This window comes from Microtus pennsylvanicus, chromosome 20 (assembly GCF_037038515.1).
Source record: "Microtus pennsylvanicus isolate mMicPen1 chromosome 20, mMicPen1.hap1, whole genome shotgun sequence".
Classification (NCBI taxonomy): Eukaryota; Metazoa; Chordata; class Mammalia; order Rodentia; family Cricetidae; genus Microtus; species Microtus pennsylvanicus.
The window spans coordinates 28,643,392-28,655,986 of NC_134598.1; positions in this window are offsets into that span (position 1 = coordinate 28,643,392).

Sequence of the window (12,595 nt, forward strand, 5' to 3'; positions counted from 1 at the left end):
TGAATCCCCTGAATCCCACTCCCTTGGAGGCCATGAATCTTAAGAAATTGTGCGCCCCCTCCCCGTCCCCCGAACTTGGGGGCTGGCATTCCGCACATAATCCCTCTTTGCTTGTCAGGGTCAGAGCACGCCAGTGAGTCACTTCCTCTCCGGTAAGAGTTTGTAACCGAAGAGCTTTACCACATGGTCCTCAGCGCAACGAGTCTTCCAGATGTGTCCACAGGGGTGCCCGTGTCTTCCCAGTTCCTCCCAGGAAAGGACAGCTGTAGCCGGGAAGCTACAGGTGGCTGCAGGAAGTCTCATTGTGGAGAGCTTGGCCCGCTCCTGCATACACGTGCGCGTACTTCTCTATCTGTGCGCTCCCGCTCCCACACGGCATCCTTCCCCAGGAAGTTGCAGCTGAGCTCCCAGACACTTGGACTCCTGTCCTGTAGACTTAAGCCTCGCTTGAATGACAAACCTTCCCACCTTAATGAGTCCTAGCGTGCCCTGCCCCACCCCCAAAGCAGCCGTACGTTTGCCTTCGTATTTTCTGGTATGGCCCAGTGGTTTTGTGAGTAGCCGGCAAGCACCGGTCTCCCACTTTATAAATGGCTGTTTCCTTGGTGCCAACCCTAGATGCTCCGACAGAGAATTTTATGAACATTTGAGAAAACCCAGCTTTAGGCTTTTACCTCAGATGTTACACAAATAAACAACAAGGTATAGCCTGACTTCAAACATACATAGTATCACAATGTTTTTGTTTTATTATATGTATCCCCACTCCATATTGTTTTAAGCCCCGGTTTATGTTTACACATGCAAAGTCCTTAGAGAAGTGCTAGTTAATACCATAAGACTATTAGCAGCCTTATTTCCGTTATTATTGATATGTGGGTTCAGATCACTTCTTGTTGATGCTTTAATGGTGATCTATTACCTGACTGATCCCACTGTATTATTCTCAAATTGGTGGAACTGAGGTTGTTTCCCACATCAATCAGCGCATCTAAGAATATTCTTCTGCATGTATTGTCCAAGAGTTGGGTTTTTTGGGATTTTTTTTTTGATTTTTTGTTTGTTTTGAGAGTATCGGAGGTTTCAGAGAGCCCTGGTAATGCCCACCAGTACATATTCCCCCTGCTTTTATTCCGTTTTTAGACTATCTATGGATTATATCCACCCATGAGCCCCTCATATCTCCCTATCACCTTCATTTACTTTTAGGTTTGGGTTCTTCTGCTTTGTAGCCTGCCAAGTCCGGTTGATGGTAGCCGGTGTGCTTGACTTGACCTTATGCAGGACTTGCACAGGGAACCATGGCTGCAGAGGGACCATGAGTGCAAAGACAGTCTTTTGGAGCATTCCTCCCCATCCTCCAGCTCCTGCTTTCTTCCTACCCACTCTTCTGAGATGTCCCATGAGCCTTGGTGAGGCCTGACGCAGATATCCCCCCCGTTTAGGCTCTCGGAACTCTAACCAGCTCTGAGTCTCTGCATGGATCATAAGCTGCTGCTCACTGCAGGAAGAGGTTTGTCTGGCTGGGTGGACTTCTTTGGGTTTTAATCCAAATCAGAAATCCCTGGTATTTCGAGGTCCCTGCCTCCAGGGACTGTGACTGAGGAGGTTCCCCATGGAAAGTGAGGATTGATTTGGGTCGTCGTTCTCAGACAGGCGGTCTTGGGAGTTTCTGGATTCTCTAGAAGAACTCCTACTTCTGCTTTCTAAAACTGCCTTTATTCTACAGATCTGAAATAAGGATAAAGTCACTTCTCTCCAAATTAAGGCTGTCGCTACTCTTAGTTCCAGGGTTTCTGTGGGAGGGTAGATCTGTGGCTTCTAGGCTTAGCTGGGAGCCTGAAGAGAGAGATACATGCTCAGAACTGGATGTGCTACCAAATAAATAAATAAAAGATATACAGAGAAAAAAAAAAGACAGGGAGTGAGGAAATTTTAAGCCAGGCAGAAAATGGAACATGAAAAGTATCCTCTTGTTAAGGATGAACAGCTTGTGTTTTGGAATGGTTTGTGTTTCTAATTTTATTACAAGCGTGATCTCATTTTTCTCTCTCTGTCAGATACTTTAAAGATTCCTTTGTGAAAAGGAGGAAATAAGTTGGGTTTCCTCCTGGACTCACATCCACATAACTGATTCGGTTCTAAGATGAAGAAAGTCCATTGCCTCATTTGCAAATAAGGTATTTTGTTCATTTAAAAATCCAGGATTTCTGAGTGTGGTGGCACAACACCTTTAATCCCAGCACCCAAGAGGCAGAAGCAGGTGGGTCTCTGTGAGTTCAAGGCCACCCTGGTGTTCACAGCGAGTTCCAGGCTGGCCAGGGCTACAAGTGAGATCCTGTCTCAATAGACACACACACACACACACACATATATATATATATACACACAGTATGAAGGAGGATAGGAAGCTGGGGTTTTGTGAACCATTTTAAGAGGAACTAAGAATCCTGTTTGTTGGTGGTAATGATGTCACACACAAACACACATATGCACACACATACAAACTCTTCTCTCCTTCCTTGTGGGCTGCTAGTATCAAGAGAGTTAATCCTTGCTTTTGACTCAGTCATGTGCAAGAACGTTCCTCTGAGAGGTTTGGTGCCAGCATCCTCTTGAGCCTTTGATGGCATTCAGCTCCGTAAGTGACGCCAGGAACAAGAATTAGGATCCAGTTCTAGGACTGGGGATGACTCACTGGGTAACTTTGGTGCGGCAACAATAGAAAAGTGACTCGGTTGTTCTGTTTGCAAAACTGGGACAGGGAGGCTGGCAGCCTGCCTCGGATAGGGGATGCGGCAGGACAACACTTTCCTGATCATCAAGGCTCTCGGGCATGGGCGTTACTGGGGAGAGGAGGAATGTCAGCAGAAAGGTAGAGAAGTCAGTGGCAGGCAGCCCAACAAAGAACGGAAGGAGGTCGCCCAGCCTGCCCGACAGCCTGGAAGTATGTGGTCTGTAAAGAGCGGAAACTAAGACATCAGCTCCTGGCGCTTGCTCTCCTGAAGTCATGAATGTAGATGACAAGAGGGAACCTGCACTCTCCTGAAAGGTCCTTGTGCTCTTTATTGCGTTCATTTGGCCATAAAGTGCTTCTCTGGTGTGGCTTTCAGAGTCTAGACTGTCTGTTCACTAAGGAATAGGATTATGAGCAAGAATTAGGTGTAGTTCAGTAGAGGTGCTTGCCTGTAATCTCAGCATGTGGAGAGCAAGGACAGGAAGATGCCCACAAGTTTGATGACAGTCTGATCAATGTAATCAGTTCAAGGTCAGCCTGAACTACCCGAGGAGACACTGCCTCCAGAATAATAACGACCCAATCAAAAGCAAAATCCAATGAGCCTACCCCCCCGAGAGGCAGTGGACAATCGTATTAATAGCAATAATTGGCAGAAAAAAACATAAAATGATTAAATCTAGGCAGTGCTTGCTTTGTACCAAGTATTTTATCCACTTCATTTCATTAGAATTTAAAAAGAGAAATATTATATTATATTTAAGCAAATCATTGCAATTAATATTAATATATAACATTGCACGTAACTAGTATACTATCAACATTAAACACTATATAATTGATAAATATAATATGGAATAATTACTATATGTTATTACTATCCCCACTTATGGCTGAGGAAATTGGGCTTAGAAAATCCTTAAACCATCCAAGATCAGTGTGGTCTTGGATAGCAGAGCCACCCAGACTTAAGTCAAGAATCTTATCAAGTTGGCAGCTGGGACTACCATCCTGGACTGTGGTGTGACCTGATGCTGGAACTATCATCCTGGACTGCGGTGTGAGCTGATGCTGCTGGTACTACCATCCTAGACTGCGGTGTGAGCTGATGCTACTGGTACTACCATCCTGGACTGCGGTGTGAGCTGATGCTGCTGGTACTATCATCCTGGACTGTGGTGTGAGCTGATGCTGCTGGTATATCATCCTGGACTGCGGTGTGAGCTGATGCTGCTGGTATACCATCCTGGACTGCGGTGTGAGCTGATGCTGCTGGTATACCATCCTGGACTGCGGTGTAAGCTGATGCTGCTGGTATATCATCCTGGACTGCAGTGTGACCTGATGCTGGAACTATCATCCTATGCTGCTGTGTGAGCTATGGCTCTCACCTGCCTACCCACCATCTCACAGATCTCAATCTTGTTCTTCACGTTAGCTAGGAGTGCCTAGGGGTGAGGGCTACACAAGAGTATAAAGGATAAAATCATCAGTATCTCTTTTTGGGTTTTTTTGTGGTTTTTGTTCTTTTGTTTTTATTTTTTATTTTATTTTTGGTTTGGTTTTTTTCAAGACAAGGTTTCTCTGTGTAACAGCCCTGACTGTCCTGGAACTCGCTGTGTAGATCAGGCTAGACTCCAATTCACAGAAATGTACCTGCCTCTGCCTCCTGAGAGCCTCCATTAAACATTTTACGATGAAAAAAAATTTAGAGAAAAAAATATATCAAAACTTGTTCTAAATCTGATCAATTTTTTTCTGATTATTGATATTTACAAAATCTAACCTATTCCAGATGCTCCATTTCCAAACTGCTCTTGTTTCATACTAACGGTGACTTTACCTAGTGTGTCAGGTGAGCATCTCAGTATGGCTTTCAGACAGAGACTGTGCTTCTCTGACTATCTGGAGTCATCCCTATCAAATGACTCCCAGATGATCATAGTTAATTCTGAGGTGTGCAGATGGTGAAATCAGTCCCCCATCTACCCTATCCCCCCAAATTGGCCTCCTGGGTCTGTTGCCAATTTTAAAAAAAAAAAAAAAAGGTTGATGCTAACACACCACCAAGACCACTGGGGGACAAGGAAGTTGTAAGGGTGGCAATCAAACAGACTGGCCCAAAGTGAGATGACCCCTTCCACCTCTTGGTCATCGAAGAGCCAAGAAACAGAAAAAACACTAAATACACTGAACACAAGGTTATCAAATGCTGCCTAAGTGATGTGACAGAGAGAACGTCAGGAGCCATTAAAGAGATGCTTGGGAGTTTCCTGTCTGTGGGCTGACATGAGGATGGTTCCTATCCTGATGACATCATGAAATGTCCCATGACTGAAGAGAAGAGGAGAGGAGAGGAGAGGAGAGGAGAGGAGAGGAGAGGAGAGGAGAGGAGAGGAGAGGAGAGGAGAGGAGAGGAGAGGAGAGAAGAGAAGAGAAGAGAAGAGAAGAGAAGAGAAGAGAAGAGAAGAGAAGAGAAGAGAAGAGAAGAGAAGAGAAGTTTAGGGGGATGGCCCTGTCAGTAAAGAACATGTCACCTAAGCAAGAGGGCCTGAGCTCAGCTCTCCAGCATACATAGGATGGATGGAAGGAAGAAAGACCAGAACAGATGCAGTAGTGTGCCAATAACCTGAAGTCTGTAGAGAGGTAGAGACGGGGGAATTGTGGAGTTCATCTAGACAACCAGCCTAGCCATATTGGTAAACTCCAGGTTGAATGAGAGATTCCTGCCTCAGAAAATAAAATGAAGAGCCGTTGAGCACGAAACCCAATGTTGACCTCTGACCTCCTCATGCATGCACACATATATGCACACACACATACAGCGCACAACTAGTACAAGGGAAGAACATCTGAGAATAGTGAACGTTTATCTCACTAGTAAACAGGACTCCAGCATGCATGGCTCTCTTCCCAAATTAGAAATCATAGATGCCCAATATCTGTACATTAAACATATTGCTTTTTTCCTTTGGCATACTCCTTTAGAATTACCTACAGCCTATTATAAGTGGTTAATATAAATAATTATATCATTATAATTATATTATTAGATGTTGCTGTGCTTCAAAATTTGATACTAAGAACTCGCACTATAAAAAGTTTTGCTTAATCCATGTTAACTTATCCCAGGAACTTAATACCCCCACTGACTTGTATGTGTGTGTGTGTGTGTCTATGTTCCCTGTTGGATTCCATTGCTATTAATAAGTCTGTTTACTGAGCTGCTTTTGCCCCCAACATTTTGTGCGGTTAGATTTAAATTTCAACACCATTAGATCTGAAGGAGTCAAGGCATTAAGGTCTCAAAGTCCTTCGGAACGTGATCATCACAGTCTGAGTGAATGACGCAGGGTTTGTCCTTTACATGTCCATTCTTGAAATCCAGGAGATCGATAATTAACAAAATGTAATCTGAAAATGGGTGGCATTTTCTCCCCTGGAAATTCCAGGTGAAATTTGTTTTGTTTTGCTAGTTTTTTTGAGACAAAGTTTCTCTGTGTAACTCTGACTGTCCTGGAACTTACTCTGGCCTCCTGCTAGTAAGAAATCCACCTGCCTCTGCCTCCTGAGTGCTGGGGTTAAAGGCGGGCACCACCTCTGCCTGGCCCCAGATGAAATTTTCAAAACTCTGACCCTAGAAGTCGGAATCTTTATTACACAGCCCAGTGAGATTTCAACTAAGTTTGTACAGACACTTCACCAAACCTGTTGATAGAGAAAAAAAAAGATATTTTTACTTTCTGGAAAATTGTTTTAATGGTTACCTTTCCAAATGCACGTCTGTAGCATTTTTTGAGGTAAGTTGATCTATGCCTCCATCCAAGCTTCAGCAGAAGAACTGTAAATAACTGAACATTCCCTAAGGTGAGAACAAACTTCTACATCAGGTAGGAGCCCCAAATCTGGAAAGGAGAGGGGCACCCCTGTGTCTTTGGGGTGATTCAAAGTGCTTCTCATAACACAAAAATGTTCCCTGGATGAAGAAATGCAGTTTAGTCAGCTGCTTTTTTCCCATGACATTTCCTGCCCAACTTCTTATTTTGAACAGATTCCAACAGATCAATGAACCCCTTCCCCAGTAACCGTTTATGAAGATAAACCAATAGTCAACATCTGGCATAATTCTGAAGCTCTAAAGAATAGTTCCCTTCTTTTTCCAACAGAATGTATCCATGTACCCATAAAGTATATACATGGTCCTCTATGGAAGGCGTGGGAAAATCCATGACAGAAGTTGTGAATTATAACCCTCAATGTCTACACTCATGTTGCCTTTAGGAGCCAAGATGTTCCCCCAACAGCCCCAGTTGTCAAGGTTGGCTCTCACTCCATGCTCGATCCACACACAATCCATGTTCACTGAAGCCTCACACTCTATGACTTGTATCTTAACCTGTGTCTTACACCCCACTTACAGCCCTGACTTTTTCGAGTTTACTTTGGTTCTCAAGATTTTCCAATCCAGAGCAGTTTGCTCCGAGAATGTGTCATACTCTTGATTTATCTGATTATTTCCTCATGACCCAACTGCATTTAAGCAATTCCAAGCAATGTTGGCAAGAAGGATACAGTGGGGCCAGTCCCATGAACTTTGAACACAGTCAAGAACAAGGATGTTGCCATGCCTGAGTGATACAGTTGAAAGAATTTTAAAAAGCCATTTTCAAAAAGAGGAATTTAGAAGACACTGTTTTTAATCAAAGGGCAGGATGTTCAAAGAAAAATGAAAAAAAAGAGGGGGTGTCAAAGATTAGAGCCCAAGATTATTAATAACTTACGTATGTTTGAAAGGGGCCCTTTGTTACGACAAACGTAGCAACCTTTGTTGAATCATCAGTAGTGAGATGTGGGCAGGGTCAGAAGTGGTAATTACTAATTGCTAACTTGGTGCAATTGATTTCAGGAATGTGGACTGCCACCCTTCCCCACTCAGTTACACTGCCTCCATTATGTGAACGCTGGGTCCCAGTCCCCAGCCTTCCCCACCCCAGCCTTCTTCTAGTGAATGCTCAATAGATGGTCAGGTCTTGCGCTCTGCGTTTTCCTGAGCTGTCCTTATGACAACACCTCACGAGGCAAGCCTTATTAAAGGCTTTTTTTTAAGGGGGAAAGAATGAGGCTCAGCAATGTAGCCCCCCGCCCACAAGGACTCAAGCAGTTAACCTGGCATTTGAACCAAAATCTGCCACAATAATCAGAGCTCAAGGGCTGGAGAGATGGTTCGGGAGTTAAGACCACTGGTTGCTCTTGCAGAGAACCTGGGTACCATTCCCAGCAGCCCACGTGGTGGCTCACACTCAGCCACAACTCCAGTTCCAGGAACTCTGACACCCTCTTCTGACCTTCACTGGCGCCAGGCACACAAATAGTGCACAGACATACATGCAAGCAAAACACTCCTGCACATAAGATAATTAAAATCTAAAATAATAAAAATAAATGACCAGAGTTCCCAAATTCCAGGCTCCCTCCGGCATCCTTCCCCCACTCCCCCCCCCCCCCCGTAGTTTCTCTTCCCAACCTCAAGTAGCTTTCTCTTCTCTCTCTACAGTCTACACCATACGTTGTACCGGATCCTAGAGAACGTCACTCTATGCCAGCAGATCCTTCTAGAAACTGCAGCTGTTGTTCCTGCCCACATCTGCACCAGGCCCTTTGCTGAAATCACATAGCCTTCCTAAGAAGCATGTAAGGACAGTGTCGCTGATGGTGCCCTGTGTCACTTGCTGGGCTAGGAAACAGAGGGCTGGCTGGGTTCTGATCCACACCTGCCTGTAAAGCCTGAGCCCCTGAACTTGCGACTTTACAGCCTGGAGACTCGGACAAGCCCAGGCACTTCCTAGAAGTAAATGAAGGCCAAGGCTCATTGACTTCAGGGACACCACCCCAAAGGACAGTGCCCATTAGAACATTCTTCTAATGGGTCATGGACTCACAGAGGCCTGGGAACGACTCCCTGCCCAGAACTCCTCCCTACAGAAAGTGTTGGTCCTCACATCTTCAGATACAGCAGGGAGCCAAAGTGATACTGAAGGGGAGCGCATGCACACACACACACACACACACACACACACACACACCACACACACATGATTCCTCCCTACACAGACCCCCTATAGCGGCTGAGTTTAATAATAGATAATGTTTCCCCCCTGGAAATTTTCCTGACTGTGATCATTGGCCCAAAGATAAGATATCTCCATGAAACAATGTGTATGTGTGTGTACACACACACGTGTGTGTGCATGTGTGTATGTTCCAACCCATTTCCCTGGCTCTTCTAATGAACAGGAAAGTCCAGAAGGTAGGAAGGTTGTGGTGGTCACCTCCCTGCCAAAGCTGACAAGACTTTTAGGGCATCTTTCCCAGGCTTTTACAGTGCTGGAATTTGGGGGTTCCTGTCCCTACTACCTTAAAGTTCCTGAGCTAAGAATAAATGAAAGTCCCAGAAGAAAAATAGGTCTCTGGGGAAAGAAGAGGGTAGGGAAGAACACTCTCCATTTCTAAATTACCTCTCTTTTAATTTTTTAATTTTTATTTTAATTTTAAAATTTATTATTTATTTTTATTCTTTTGGTTTTTGAGACAGGGTTTCTCTCTGTGTAACAGTCCTGGCCGTCCTGGAACTCTATTTGTAAACCAGGCTGGCCTCGAACGCAGAGATCTGCCTGCTTCTGCCTCCCAAGTGCTGGGATTAAAAACATGTGCCACCACTGCCCGGCCCCTAAATTACATCTCCATTTCTAAAATGTCCATCCCTCCTCTCTTCAGCCCCCAGCTCTTGAATGCCCATCGGCTCCTCATTTGTGTCTTTAATTCTAACGTCTTAGTTTTCCATGTATCTTAGGGTCTTACAACAGCCTTCCCCAGCACTCCATAACCCTATGGAAAGAGTTCATCCTTAGAAAATAAAAGGCCTCCCTTTCCCACGATCTCTTTCTGCATCTTCTTTGTTTTTATTTGCTGTTGTTTAGGTTGTTGTTGTTGTTGTTGTTATTTAGACAGGGCCCCTATAGTCCCAGCTCTTTTCAAACTCATGGTGCAGCTAAGGATGACCTTACCATTATTGTCCCTCCTGCCTCTGCCTCCCAAGACTGGGAGATTGTAGACCTCTGCCTGGTTTTTGCTTCCATTTTGATTTTTTTTTTTTTTTGCTTCTCTTCAAAATATAAAGGTCGAACCTTTATTGCCTCTGCTTTTTGCTTTTGAATCTTATATTCTCCCTTCAGCCCACATTAGCCATCAAACCCGGCCTCCTTGAGGTCACTGATGACCTCTGTTTCCTGTGTGGATTGGAAACAGTCTGCAGAAATGAGAGTTCTCTGCTCCGGAGTGTCCGTGGCACCTCCTTTCCTTGCTCTGCTTCTATTCTCTTGTCACCTGTGTTCATCTACACCCTCCTCCTGCTTTCTGGGTGCTGAGGAAAGGAAGTGCTATGTCTTGCATGAGGGCCATGTTCTGGAAGCTTGGTCATGAAAAGACAAAGTTGGAAAGTCATGGAACCTCAAGAGGTGTGGTTCAGCAGAAGATACTTAAGTCATGAGGGCACCACCTTTTGAAGAGATGAATGATGGTCTTTGCAGAGTAAATTACTGCAAAAGAGTACAGTGATACAAATCTGTTCTCGCCAGGCTGCACTGCCTAGTCCTTGTCACAGTCCCCTCCTATTCCTCTGTCATTTGATGGTGTATTGAAAGCTTTTATTGGGGTGGTAGGCCCTGTTCCTGAACCTCCAGAGCTACAGGACAGACAAATTTCATTTCTTTCTAGTCAACCCAGCTTCAAGCATCCTGACAGGGGAGCTTAAAATGGGCTGAGACAGTGTGTCACGGGAAGGAAGAGCAATGAACACTATGGTTCGTTACTGAACGTGTTTCTCCTTGGGACCAAGTGTAACTCATTGATTCACCTCCAAGGACCTTCCTTAAGAGCCACAGAAGCGGCTGGAGCCCAGGAGCCAACTGGCTCCCACTCTTAATAGCTTACTCCTCAAGACACTAGCTCTCCCTCACTCCTCAGCTGAATCTACATCGCCACTGAGTAGGGCTTTCTCCTCACTAAGAACCCTTGAAGGCAGAAGATGAGAGACGTGTAAAGGAGTATTGCTGTACCCACAGAAAGTCAGGAAGCCACAGAGACGCAAACAAGTGAGGAAAGGCCGCTGAGCAGTCGAGGGCAACTGGAATAGTTCTCCAGAGACATTTAATATGGTATCCTGACATCCCTATGCACCCCAAGTTTGCCTAATGGACACTCCTCGAGAATGGTTAACAGGCATGTTAAAAACTTAACCTGGCCTGTAGGGAGCATTTCTTCATGTTTTCCTCCACAGGTTCCCACATGGTCATCTTGTGCCTTCCCTATCTTGTTCAATAGCAGCCTTACTTGCTTGTCTTTAAGACCTGGCCTTGCTACCTAGACCAGGCTCACCTTGAACTCGGAATCTTCCTGCCTCAGCCCCTTGAGTGCTGGGGATTACGGGTTTGCACGGCCATGTCCAGTAGTCAGCAACATCTCAATGCAACCAACTGGAGGCTAAAACTTGAAGAGTTCCCATTGGCTCCTCCTGTCTCCTCACCCCACTCATCCAGCAATGCCTTCTATCGGCTTTCAGTACAAAATGTACCCTAAGCCCCATTGCCTTCCCCTCTGTCCGTTCTACACCAACCTGACTTCCCTCTGCCTCCACAGTACTGGTCAACTCCTTGGCACACCGAGCCTCCTGCTCTTTGCCCTTCCACAATGCCATCTCCACACAGCTGTAGCCAAGTCCAGGTATAGCTTTCTCTATTTTGTTTAAAATTTTCAAACAGCCTGTCTGGAAAAGAAAAGCATTCAAACAGACATAGGGCCAAAATAATAATAAATGAAACTCCCATTTACCCCTCGTTAGTACATGTCCCAACTACAGCAAATCACATTTCATCCTTATCTCTGGGTTTGTGGCAAATCTCAAATATCCTATCCTTTGATCTACCCAGGATTTATTATCATTTCATATTTTAAAGAGAAAAATTTAAATGAACCATATCAAAGAAAAGAGTAAAATAACCGTTTAAACTATAAGCACACTGCACTGCAGAGATCCCCTTAAAACAAAAATCAAAGCTGGACAAGTGACTTGTTTGCTGAAAACCCATCCGGTGACTTCCAATCCTGCTTTGAATAAAGCTGAACTCATTGACCTCAAATAGCCCCTGCCAGCATCTCTGGTCCCGTGCCCAACTGGTCTCTCTACTACACACCATCCACACTGCTCCTCAAATGCTTCCAAAGCCTGTCCTTGCTGGAAGCCCTCATTCTAGATGTCCTCTCTGTCCAGAAGGATCATTTCCATCACCTTTCCTGTGATTGGCGCCTCTCTTCATTCAGGTCTCGGCTTATGTGGAGAGATCTTACCACCTGTCTCAAGTAGCCTCCCAGCCCTCGCCACATTACCCTATTCCAATTCTCCGCTAGTCCTGGGCCTATGACATTTCTGGTGTGCCCCAAATAGTTTCATACTTATTGTGAGTGTGACTATTGATAACACCTCATTATTCACTTCCAAAAGTGGGCCGTAAGGTTGGAGGCAAAGAGCCAGTACCACGTTTGCGTGGAACCGTGGATTGGACTTTCGGCACCACAAAAGGAAAGCAGGCAACAAAATCTACAGCTACCCAATTCATAAGAATCTTATTTTCCTAATTAAATAATTTTATTTTAAAATTTGTCATATTTCTAACATGTTCTTTCCCTTCCCCAACACCTCCCAGATCCTCCCCACCTTTCTACCCCATACAGCTTAATGGTTTTTTTTTTAAGCTCTCTCAAAATAAAAGAAACCCAAAAGTAAAAGTCAAAAAGAAACTAAAA